The 12,562-nt window shown below is 39.8% G+C and overlaps 1 long non-coding RNA gene across 3 annotated transcripts in view; it reads left to right on the top strand.

The window, feature by feature from the left end:
- Positions 1-11,976, top strand: part of LOC121090616 — an 81,147-nt gene extending 69,171 nt beyond the window's left edge. For 2 of the 3 annotated variants that reach the window (XR_005828631.1, XR_005828629.1), the window contains exons 5-7: positions 3,099-4,502; positions 4,618-4,754; positions 11,581-11,976. This is a non-coding gene — a long non-coding RNA (uncharacterized LOC121090616). The remainder of the gene's footprint in view (positions 1-3,098; positions 4,503-4,617; positions 4,755-11,580) is intronic. The other variant, XR_005828630.1, reaches the window with a different exon arrangement.
- Positions 11,977-12,562: the final 586 nt, after the last annotated feature.

The following is a 12,562-nucleotide window of genomic DNA, read 5'->3' as shown; positions in this document are numbered from 1 at the left end:
ATGATACTAGCTGCAGCTGTTGGAGAGGTGTTTAATTGGGGCCAAATGTTGTTGTGTTATTACTTGATTAGTCTAATATTCCCTCCAAGGCACAAAACGGGCTGGGGGACAGCCAGTTAATACTGCACTGCACGCTGGCCTCATTACTCCCGGAGTTGCTTAAGACTTTCACGCTAAGTTCAGGACAAACCTGACGTGTTGCAGCAGAATCCATGCAAAACCAGAAAGTCCGTTGCCCTTTTCCAGCAAATTCACTGAGACTCCTTAAAAAGTGGGCAGGATGATGCTGGTGCAGCTAAACATCTAAGTTTTAGTGTGATAAACATTGTGATTTGACAGACAGCTGCCTGGATTTGAAGAGATGAGATCCGAAGTGCTGGTGCCTACTGATTACACAGTGATTATTTTAAACCCTTGTTTGTTGTTGGGAGCTGTTTGCTGAACACAGCAGCCTATCAAGAAGAGACTTCCCAATCTGGACAAATAAACTGTGTAATCCTAATAGCTAACAAAGTGTTACAGAAATAATGAAAAACTTCAAGGAGGGTGTGGGGGCTGGAACGTGGGTGAGTAACTGTCGGAGCGGAGCGTACATCCCTCACTAGCGCCTGTCGGTAAATTTTCAGGGAGCAAGCAACTCCTCGGCGGGGCAGCGGGTTGTACTGATAACAAGATAGCTCGTAAAGGTAAATGAAATTACAGTCATGGGTCTGTGTCTTTTTTTCAGAAAAACCTAATTATTATAGGAGTAGGGTTTTAATAATGCATGGGGCTGTTCCAGAATAAGTAAGTATCTATTACTGCTCACGAAAACTGTGTTTTACTTTACTTGCACTTGGTTTTACCCAAGCATACCAAAACTACTTCAGGAAGAGCTATGGGATTTGAAGCGCTACTTGACCCACGATGAAAAGGAAAATAAGAATTCAAAAATTTGCTTTGTGGCTTCTGTGGCTTTAACAAATTGGAAGAAATCTCATATATACCATGACATAAATATATTTACCCTTCTGCCTTGGAGTAATGGGCACTGAAATCTGCTCAGAAAAAGCTTATGTAGATCTGGGAAACTGTGAAGTAGACAAGTCGTCTTTGTTTTTATTGTCACAGTTGTCATACAGACAGACCTAAAGTGGTGGTTGCATTTCCTCAACTGCAGATCAAAATTTTCTAGACTTCCTTAAAAACCTTTGCCTGGATAAACTAAAAGCCCTGGAGATTTTGTACAAGGAATGGCATAGTAAAGGATTTGAAGTGAAAGTGTTTTCTGCGCTGCTCTGCACTGAGCTGGAGGACTAGAGCATCCCAGGAACCTTATGTGAAGTGCTGGTGTATGGCATCCAGGAGGGGCAGTTTAGGCCACATTGCTGAATTTGAGGATGGACTTTTTACGGTCTGAGTATGAAGTGTCATGTGAATGGCCCAGAATTTGGTTTCACAATTATATCCTGGGATTAGTTCCAATTTGTACCAGAGTAAATGGGTATGGATTCAGGCCCAGTAGGGCTTATTAAAATATGTCTCCACTTTTCTTGGAAAATTCTATTTTTTCCTTTAAAGCATGGAAATACTTGGCTACAAACAGAAAGCAAAACATTTATCTCAAGTTGCTCCAATCTGATTTACAATGTCTCAGTTTATCTAAACCAAACCAAGAGGTTTTATCTTGGGACAATCTGATGTTAAAAAGTTTAGCTTTACTTTTATATATATATATATATATATTTAACTGTAGTTTACTAGGGCACCACTGTGATTTTCTTACCATTTGAAGTGCAACTAGCTTGTACCTCATCGGGCTGCATGGGTCAGCCTGCCCAGCCTGTACCGCAGCACGCGTTAGTGCAGGGACTTGTCGTGGTACAGAATGGGAACCATTGTTGGGAAGCAGTTCAGAGGAAGCGGGTTGCTTTGGGAAAACGGGGGTGTTTAGCTCTTGAAATACAGTTCTTATGAAGCATTGTGACAACTTACAAGGATCAAATTGAATATTGAACTGAAGTGAAACATTTGCTTATAGGATTGCTAAGATGTTTTGCTTCAGCAGAATGACATATGTTCATATTTCCCTGGAAAAATCTTCAGCCTTTGGCTAAAATAATTTTTTTTTTCTTTCTCTTTGCTTTCACGTGTATGAGCTCTTTTTTCCCCCCCAAAGAAGTCAAAATTATGTGTGGAAATAAGACATTACTATTGGAAAAGTATATTTTGAGAACATTCCCAAATATACAACTATTTTTGATGAAAGTAAACCTGTTTTGGTCTATTCTTTCCACCATCCTAATGCACAGTTTTGCAGCTCTATTCATGGACAATCATGTGCAAATATAAACAGCCCTACTTGGCTGATGTACTCAAAGATGTTCCAAGCATTAAAGATAAGATGTTGCATTTTATTCTGGGTTATAAAACACTAACAACCGTTTTTCAGCACAATAAAAAGAGAGATGGGTAAATGTGGTTTATATTTAACTTTTGAGGTTTTCAGCTTGTTCTGGACAGGAAATACTTGAACGATAAGCTGTTGCTGTCTGTTCTCAGCTCTTCCCAACCCTACCTCCACACTCCCACTAAGAAAGAAGTGAAGGGAAAGAAGAAAGCTCTCTTTCTGGGTAGCTGGAAGATGGAAAGGCTCCATAGGGAGACAAGAGAATAGCAACCCTCCATACTATTTTCTCTGTGTGAGAAGAACAAAGACAGTTTTCCTGGCCCTTTGCCTTGCCTCCCCCTCTTCTCCCTTGGTGGTGGAAATCATCCAGCTCTCACGTCCCAGCAGTCCCTGGCAGTGGGGAGGAACTGCTGTGACTTCTCTCTGTGTTAGGTCCCTTGTGAATTAGTCTCAGATTTGATAGGGATTCTCTGTTTCTCAGAAAAAATGCATGTTATTGGAGCGAGTGTTCAAATCTGCTGGTTTATGGAGTTTAAAATTATTGTTAACCTTTCATGGGAATTCCCGAAGAAGAAAAGAAGTAAACATTTTATGAACTTATCCAGCTCTTAAAAGCTCCTTTGATGAGTTCTCATGTCAGAGGAGATTTAAGTAAAAAAGAGAGAGACTCCTGATGGGATAAACTTTTTCTTATGTCTTTGAATTACAGGTCAGGCTTTGCTTTTTAACAATGAAAAAGAAGTCAAAACAGGTATTGACTTCACAATGATGCGGATCAGGTTTGTGTACTCATGCAGACATAAATGAGAATTCAAAGCCAGACACCATCTCACAGAGGGAAGAAATGGAAAATTAAACCTCTCATTATTGCATTGGAAATTATAGGATTATATCACCCATAGCATGTAACAAATGTTGTAGCCAGCTTTGCTGAGTGGATTTGCAAGACACTTTGGAAACTAGAAATTTAGAAATACTAGTTAAAGAAAGAAATAGTAATTGCAAGCTACTTTTTATCTTTGTGATACATGTATAACTTAGAGCTTTCTTAAAAGGAGAGTTATCTCTCCAGCCTCATCTGCTTTTTAAGTTGATTTCATTGTGGACTAAAGGAGCAGCTTAATGAAGACCATATCCTTTAAACATCTGCATCCATTTGATCAGTAGACCATAAACCTGTGTTTCCCTTAGGTGTATTTGACCTGACTCTATCCTTACTGGCTTCACTTGCAGCAGGGATTTAATTCACAGTGTTTAATTTTCAATTCTTAATACTCATCTATGCTGTCTGTTTATGTAACAAACATTTAATATTAATCTAATTCAACAGAATGTTGTTTAAAACTGAGGAAGTTCTGATTTTTTTCTACTGCTATCATAAATTGTCCTAAAAAACTCAGAACATTATATAAGAAAGAAAAAAAACCCAACAGTGGCATTTAGAGCTTAGCACTGAGCATCACACAAGCTGTCAAACATTTGTCTTTGACTTCTTGACACAATAAAAAAAGACTTAAAGATTTTTTTTTTCCATTGGCACTTACAAATATCCTGGAGTTTATGTGTGTTTCTGAGGAAAAGAAGAACTTGACCTAAGTGGTTACTTTTACTATTTTGGATTCTTATCCATTACAAATGTGAGTGCTTCCAAACACGATGGGCCATGGAGTGTAGCCCTGTCCAGGCAGGGTATGTGTGTTCAGGTTTCTCGGGCATCCGTGATCAGTGAATGGAAGGAATTGTTAAACCGTACCAAATGAGAACAAAAGCCTCAGTGAAGTATTCCCTTACTCAGAGGCAGCTTTCTGTTTCAATCTCCTTATTCAATTACATCATGGGATAATATGCATGAGACATTGAGCCAGAATCACTTTAATCAAATAAAGAAACTGAAAAGGACTTCTACTCTCAGTATCATTTTATTGAGATTAATACTGTTATTGTCTGCAGTGTCCATATCAAAGCATCTGGATTGATTTAATCATTTCAGGCAAGGTTACAGAGAGTATCCTCAGTACGTGTCCATCAGCATATCTTTATGGAGATCAGTGCCCTCTTACTGGTTTACATCAGCCCAGGGTTTACCTGGTAACTTCAGACCCCAGCCCTCTTGGTAAGTTTCTGGATGAACTCTGACTCACTATTCAATAATCATGAAAGGGAGCACCGTTATTTGAAAAGAAGTGGTATATACTGTTTCCCATGTGAGACCTGTCTCTTTTTACCAGATGAGAGGTGGCAAGAGGCTCTGTCATTGCCCTTGCCCTCTAGGGCTCTGTTGGTGCCTCTGCTGCCAGCACAAGACAGGACCTGTTTCCAGGCTCGGGGAACACAGAGGGCTGCCAAGAGCTGGTGACTGCCAAGGGTAAGTGATTACTAAGAATGTAATGAGGTAAGGAAAAGCTTCTTGGTTTTCCCCCTTCTCTAGTACTCCCATATGTGGTCAGACATGAGCTGGACTGAGTACAACATTTCAGCCAAGCCAGATGCCACAACCCTTAAATCAGCCTGTGACAAGGTGAGAGAGAAACAAGGACGTGGCTGCTCCAGTTTGGCTGGAGCTTGGTTGATCCAGTTTGAATCTTTTTTTAAAAAAACATGAATGGACTGATTTAAGTCATTGCTGTGATTAGGCCTTTGGTGATCCTAATTAGGGGTTTGTCAGCTAACGCAGAATGGTGTTTGAGAAAATATGGCTAGGGTCTGAATGCCAAAATGTAAGGGCTTGATTTGTGCATCTGTGTTAACAAGCTGCGTGAGGGGATTTTCATCTGCAACATGCCTTCCTGGTAAGCCATGTGCTCGGTGACAAAGATAAGGAAGGTGGCATGAACAGGGATATCTCACTCTTACTGCTCAGCCTTCCTTTGTTCAAAAGATTTCTGTTGCCAAACCAAGGGAGAAAAGTGTGTGCTATTGCACACGCTTATCAAGCCACTGTGACATCAACAGCAAAGATGAGATTGAATCTGAGTGTTATCTGAGCAGAACATCAATAGAAGAGATGGCCAAGGACCTCCACGTGCCAATTGTCTCTCCAAGTGTCTGGCTGATGGTTGTAAGTGGCAAACACATTCCCTGTAATACACATCAGTTCTGGAACAATTTGCGAAGGGGAACAGGTCACGAATAACTTAACTATCACTAATAGTAATCTGTAATTAATACCTTGTTAGGCTCTATTCCTTTAAAGCTACCCCCTGGGAGAAGCCACTAAGTCAAGGGCACATCTTGGACAGAACTCCCCCTACAAATCTCTCTGTGGGATTACCCTTGTGTTTAGCCTTGCTGTTGAAATAATCAATTACGTTCATCTTCTAATTAATGAACTAGTATCCATTTCATAGAACATGCTCATGCTGTAATTACCGCAATTGTGTTACCAGTGGAGCACTCAGGGAACAAACGTGTATGGAGTGCTGTTGAGCTTGAATCGCATGCTGCGGGGAGGCGAGGGTAATGTTGCCTCTGCTGTTGAGTAGACACGTTTTTTTTGATGAGAAAATAGAGAAGAATTTGACCAAAATGCCATTAATGAGATATTTTTTCTCTGTTTTCCTCTGTATTAATCATACCTTTCTCTTCTATAATCAGAATTTATTCAGGTTTTGGTTTAAGCATTTGTTTTATCTCAACTGCAGCAGAAAGTCTATGCTGCACAGTAGGAAAAGTCTTCAATGCACATTGTATGTGGAGAAAGAAAAAGACGTTTAGCTTCCTTCTATTATTTTTTTTATATATATAATATACCGTCAAACATTTGTGTGTATAACGTTTCAAAATTCCATGGTATCTTGAAAATCTTTAATAAAAAGTATAACGTCAATATTAAAGATGTCTGAATAGAGGCTTTATGTGGAGTGAATTAGATGGACAGTTTGATCACTTGGAAAGTGATACTTCCATTTGAAATGAGTTTACCTGATAATATTTTAGACCATGTATCAATTAAATTCTATATTGAAAATCAGAGGGAAAAAAAATATGTACATAAAACTTTATTAAAGCCAGGTAGAAATGTCACAGTGAGTTACTGGGGCAGTTCTCTAACCAGTGTAAATTGACCTGGCTCCGTTGAATTAAGAGAGGACCTAGCTCTTTAAGTTCAGCCTTCCAGTGAATCTAAATGTGACTCATAAATATATACATGTACACATGCAATTTCTTGTACGTGTTTCTAGGACTAGTTATAAAACCAGCTTTTCTATGTTCCTTCTGGAATCTGAGAATAATATACAGATTTATTTCAGTGAATCAGGACATGCAGCAATGAAAGGTAGCTGGGAGGACCACGTAAGGGGCTCTTTGTACATTGAAACAAATGAGTAGATTCGTAATACACTTTTGTCAAAATGTGAAACAACAAAAAAGCAAAGGATTTGTTTTGTGGATTTTTTTGTTTTGCTCTGTCACTTTTTCCCCAGTTGGTTTTCTTGTTATCCTTTGAACACCTTAGACCTAGTTTAAAATTTGCATTTCAGTTGGTTATACAACTGGTATTTATTTCATAACACCTCTTTGCTACTGATCATCTGGTGGAGGAATGTTGCTGTATGCTTAACAAGTTAATGTTCTGTTATGTAGATGATGACAGAAAATATCTGCTTTATATAATTACAGTTTTAGACCAAAGAAGAAGAAAATTCCATTAATAATTTATACATATGATAATCAAAGCAAGTTATCTATTCCATACTCCAGAACAGAAGCAGTATGTAATAATTTTTCCAGAAATTAAAGCAACTATTTCTCGCTTTGGCTTCCTCATGCATTTGTGTGCCAAGTTTCAGCCTGAAGCAGATTTTAATGGTTGTGTTATGAAACTCTCAAAGCGGCTGTGATGGAGACACTGACAAACCGAGCAATACTGGTGTTGCCCAGTTACACTGCTAAAGTTCCACACAAGAAGTTATATAAATCATTATGCAGTTGATGTATGTCAGCTGCCAAATGATGGGATTTGAAAGGAAATTCTGTAGGTGCAGCTTATTCCAGAATTTTCTTCTCCAATGTTTCTTTTACCTGTCAGCAAAATCACTTGTCCTGTTGTGACAGTATGAATATTGAATTAATGGACCTCTGTCCCGATCCAGACAAAAGTTTCCCGATGGAAATTCCTATACTTTGGAGCAGCCAGCTGTACTAGGGCTTTGAACTGGCGTGTACGTCTGGATGTGTGTTTGCTTCATCAGTGGGATGCACAGAGACAGCACTTCAGAAACCTGTGCTGGCTTGTGCTCTCCCTCTTTCCCCTGGATCTATCAGGAAAAAACTTTCTCATGAAGAGGCATGTGAACACCCTGTATGGAGCTGTGATAAATTACAGATGCATAGTAGATTAAATTTATGGTAGCTACCCTTGACCTCCTCCTGTATGCTTTACTTGTTAATCTCTTCTGGGATCACTTCTGCTGAACAGCTTCCGGGATATCCACATTTTAAAACTAGACTGCTAGAGGTGTGCATGAATATATGATGCTACTGAAGGAGGGAGGAGATGTGAGTTAGAGACCTCATCAAGGAGAAATGTTTTGCTGGTTTGGAAACCTGAACTAGAATGGAGGAAGAGGAGGAAAGTTACATCTCTGAGCAACACTAGATTAATGTCAGTGCCTTTCAGCACTGCTTCCTCTTTCTGTCTGTATTCTGGTGGTGGTGTGCTCATACACAGACAGGTATCTAATCATGATTAGGATACAATGGCCAGATCTCTGCTCCATTTTGATCCAATTCTGGATTCAGATCTTAGATGATAAGTCAGTGAAGTCAACCTCTGTGCTACCCTCTCCCATGTCCTCGTACTGACATTTTCATCCTCAGCACAGAGGCTGTGAAAAGGGGTCCATATAAACTCACTCAACGTGTCAGCTCTGGGAAATTGTGCTCCTTCCTTTCATGAGCCAGTGAAGATAAAAATACTATCCCACCACCATCCATTAAATGCATTCTCTATATATAGAGAATATATTAGAATGATACTACGGATATTGAATTTATCTTCATGAGATGGGGATGGTCTCATCAGTCATGAGTGTCACAACTAAGCAAAGACACAAGTGAATAATGAAGCCACCCTTATCGAGTACAGATGAATTCAATTTCCTCTGCACTATAATGTCATATTTGATTCAGTGAACTATAACATCTACTTTTTATTTTTTAAGTTGCCCATGGGTTCTATCTTTTTCTCATTCTCCCTCTCTGAAGTTGTTTATACGATGCATTTTTCTGCTTTTATGCATCTTGCATGTCTTTTTCCTCTGTCTGACATAACAACTAAGTTGGATCATAAATGGCATACACAGAATGAGAACACTTACCATGTCAGGTGCCTGAATTCCCTGCCCCTACTAGCTTTTCTGGAGGACTTATCCCTGGCAGTTATTATGACAACACCTCAGGCACAGAAGTGCAGGCCATGGGTAAATGGGCTTATTCTGGGGTATCTGTAAGGCTATGTTCTCTTGTATTTTTTTGAAAAAGTGTGTGAGTCTGTCCACCTGATGGACAGAGTAGCATGAAGGAACTAACTGTAGGAGTGCCCTTGGTGTTAAATAACCATAACTGTCATGAACAGAGGCTGCAAAGAATAAACCAAACGTATTCAATACTGTGCGGCAGTAGGTCATTACTGTAGCCTTTCAGTAGTCAAAGGGGGCTTGTAAGAAAGATAGGGACAAACTTTTCAGAAGGGCCTGTTGCGGTAAGACAAGGGATAATGGCTTTAAACTAAAAAAGGGTGGATTTACACTAGATATAAGAAAGAAATTTTTTAAAATTAGTGTGGTGAAACACTGGAACATGTTGCCCAGAGAGGTGGTAGATGCCCCATCCCTGGAAACATTCAGGGTCAGGGTGGACAGGGCTCTGAGCAACCTGATCTAGTTGAAGATGTCCCTGCTCATTGCAGGGGGAGTTAGAGTAGGTGACCTTTAAAGGTCCCTTCCAACCCAAACCATTCTATGCGCAGAACAGTCCCTGTGAAAACAAAGAAGGAGCAAAAATTCCCATGGCCTTCCTCTCTCTTATCAGGACAGTTTTTAGTATAAGTAGAGCTAATCAGAAAGCGTGCTCGTCTCCACAGCACGTGCCACCTACCCTTTTCCCTAGAAAATGCCTTCCCTGTGTGCTGCCTATCAGCCTGCCCAGTACACTGCTGTTTCAGGATGCTTTGGATGCACCGGCACCAAACGCCAACCGCACAGCGCTGCCGCAGCCAGGCGTTAGGCACTGCTAGAAGTGCACAGGGGCAAAGCATACTCAAACCCTTCTCCACTCCCACCACTGAAGCTGTGCTGACGTGCTGGCTGCAGACAATACCAGATTTGTTTTCAGACAACTTCGCCGGTCACATAATCCTGCAAAACTGAGGTCTATCTGCTTAAACAGGAGAATGTGCCACTTAAGCTACCAAGGGCTGAGCGTAGCGCTGTCTCTGGGAAGATCTCCTCTGGGCTGGCACAGCACTTAGCACAGTGGCGACACGGCCTCTGGCTCAAATCCCTACAGATTGCTGTAGTTTTTCCTCCTTGCAATACAAAGAATAAACACAAATGTGTTGCATGAGCAATGCAGCTGCTGCATTGACTCTGAGCATGATGCTGTTTTGTACGGAGACTGTATATTCTGTATTGCTTAATACAGAAAAGAGCACAATAGCTCAATTTCAAGCTAATTATAGCAGTAGAAGGTTCTGTGAGAATGCCTCTCCAGGTTTTACCAATAAACTCCTTAGAGAAACAAGGAAACGTATTCACATTATATTTACCTAATAGATGAGATTCAGTCTATTAGATGAGATATGAAGTAAATTAAATTCCATGGCAGGTGAACACCCTGAGGGTACTGTAGTTTATAACACTATTAATATTCTGTAAGACCACTGCATGAGCTTAGTACAGCTAACTTCAAAATTAGCTTTACAGGCCACCTGCAGAATTTTTTCTGGTTGCTTTCATAGCCAGTGCTGCAATCATAGATAATTTAACATAAATATTAAGTAAATAATTGGTTCAGAATATTTCAAGGTTAGGGACATAAATCTCATTCCCATTACAGAAATGCAAACCATAAAAATACAAGGTGGTACTTAACCTGGCAATTTTAATTTCCAATGAGCCATATTCCCTTCCATTTCTTGAAAAATAGAAAAGACCTAAACAAATTCTACAGAATGCAGTTACAGAAGGTTTAGAAGAATAATTGTGGAGAGGAGATATTAATTCAGAGCTCTATGTAAAAAATGCTCAGGCTGATAAAATTACTGTAACGAGCACTACTAAGGTTTTAGAGTGCATTTATATAGATTTAGTGATATACATATAGAGTGAAGCTTTTTTGTCATGCTTTTCTGAAAATGATTTCTGAAGCTGAGCACTAGCTGAGGTAACAAGACAGAGGTGGTAGGTGTGCCTCATTATGACAGCTGTGGTTATGAGATGCTTTCTAATTAGCCTCCGGAAGCTTACAACTTGCAGGTTAGCCAGAAGCAATCATCACAATAACTAGGTGGTCTCTTAGGCGGAAAAGTACATTTACATTTTGAAGGGGGTAAGCTCTTTTTCTAATGCAGTTCTCTAGTGCCAGAACTTGGGAACGGGATCAAGAGGAACTGATCTCGGATGTCAGACTTCTGGCTGTTTCCAAAAAAACCTTAGCAGTTTGTAGCAGTGATATTTGTGGGAAAAGTCAGCAAGGTACTATGTCTATTATGTACATTTTCTCAACATCAGCAGACATTTTATTTGATTTTCTTTTTAGCATACTGATTGCATTTTTTTCTGACTGTAGTGTGTCTGTATAGATTCTTGTTTGATGCCCTTGTTTCTAATTTGTCCTTAAGGGTACAAGGAAGCTTGTATTTTAATTATAGCTTCAGAGAGTAAGTTGGTTTAATTAGCCTTCCATTGCTTTCCAGGTTCTTCTCAAAACATTTCCTCTGTTGTTATTGTCAAATTGTAAGAGGTGGCTGAGGAAAGAGAGCTGCAGGTGTTCCTCACAGATCAGGCAATGCCTGTTAATGTGAAACTGATCTGAAGAAATAATTTTATCAGCACTTGTCATAGAAAAAAATGCAATCAAAGAATCTGCTCTCTGAGTTCAGCTCTGTTGGCTTTTACCTGTTGCTTCCTTACTACGTATGGCAATTGCTTTAGGTTTAGAAAGATTTTTATGTGTTCTCTGTATTTCAGACCATTAAATATTGAATCTCAACAAGCTATGTCTCCTTTAAGTGACTCCATTAGAAGACATCTGCAGAGGATACCTGCTGACTGTTCCTCCGCCGCAGCAGGGAAGTCTTGTGCGGATATAGAACCGGGATAGCAGCGTCTCCCTCTGGGCTTTCTTTTCACAGGCAGGTATGTGGCGGCATTGGCTTGGCTGGGGAAGGCCATGCTTTGAATCTTCTTGTCACGGTAGCAAAACCCACCAGAGATGGTTGTTAAGACTGCGTCTGAATATTTAGTAACTTAAGCAACTGTTGGGAATGCTGCTTAAGAGTAGTTGCAATGGATTAAAAAGGAGTCAAAATCCACTGAGATCCTGACAAGAAATCTGAGACTTTTTAGGCAGAAAGTTTTTCACTGTCTTTTCTCATACATGCAATGGATGTTCCTCTTCCTGCATGCCCAGCAGTGACGACATCTCCATGTGAACTTTTAATTATTAAGTGATATATTGATTTGGACATAATTTCTCTTTCAAAATTGAAGTAGTCTTGTGTATACACAGTGCTAAAAACCCTCTCGCATAGGAAAGTGTGAACAAAACTCAAACTTGGAGCAGGGAAACAAAGGATAGAAAACGAAGGTGGAAGAAGGATATAAAAGAAAGGCAGGGATTGTCTTGCTGCTTCTGATAACTTTCTCCTCAGGTTTATTGAGGTACTAAGGTGTGTCTTGATTACATTTTCCTGTGTCTGCTAACATTCTGATTTTGCTCTTTGATACTATGCGGACTCACACCTACTATTAAACTTTCATGATTGAATAATTTCAGTAGGGAAAAGTCTGCTCCATTAAAGTGCATAGAAGTTCAATAGCTAAAGTCTAAGGCAGACATATGAGGTAATATATAGTGTAACTTTTTATATTCTCAGTTCTTCTTACTACACCCTGGAGATGCTGGGACACAACGGAGACAATGTGTAGTGAATGACAGAAAATGTGTGTA

This window comes from Falco naumanni, chromosome 6 (assembly GCF_017639655.2).
Source record: "Falco naumanni isolate bFalNau1 chromosome 6, bFalNau1.pat, whole genome shotgun sequence".
In the NCBI taxonomy this organism is placed as follows: Eukaryota; Metazoa; Chordata; class Aves; order Falconiformes; family Falconidae; genus Falco; species Falco naumanni.
This window is presented reverse-complemented; position numbering and strand designations above follow the sequence as displayed.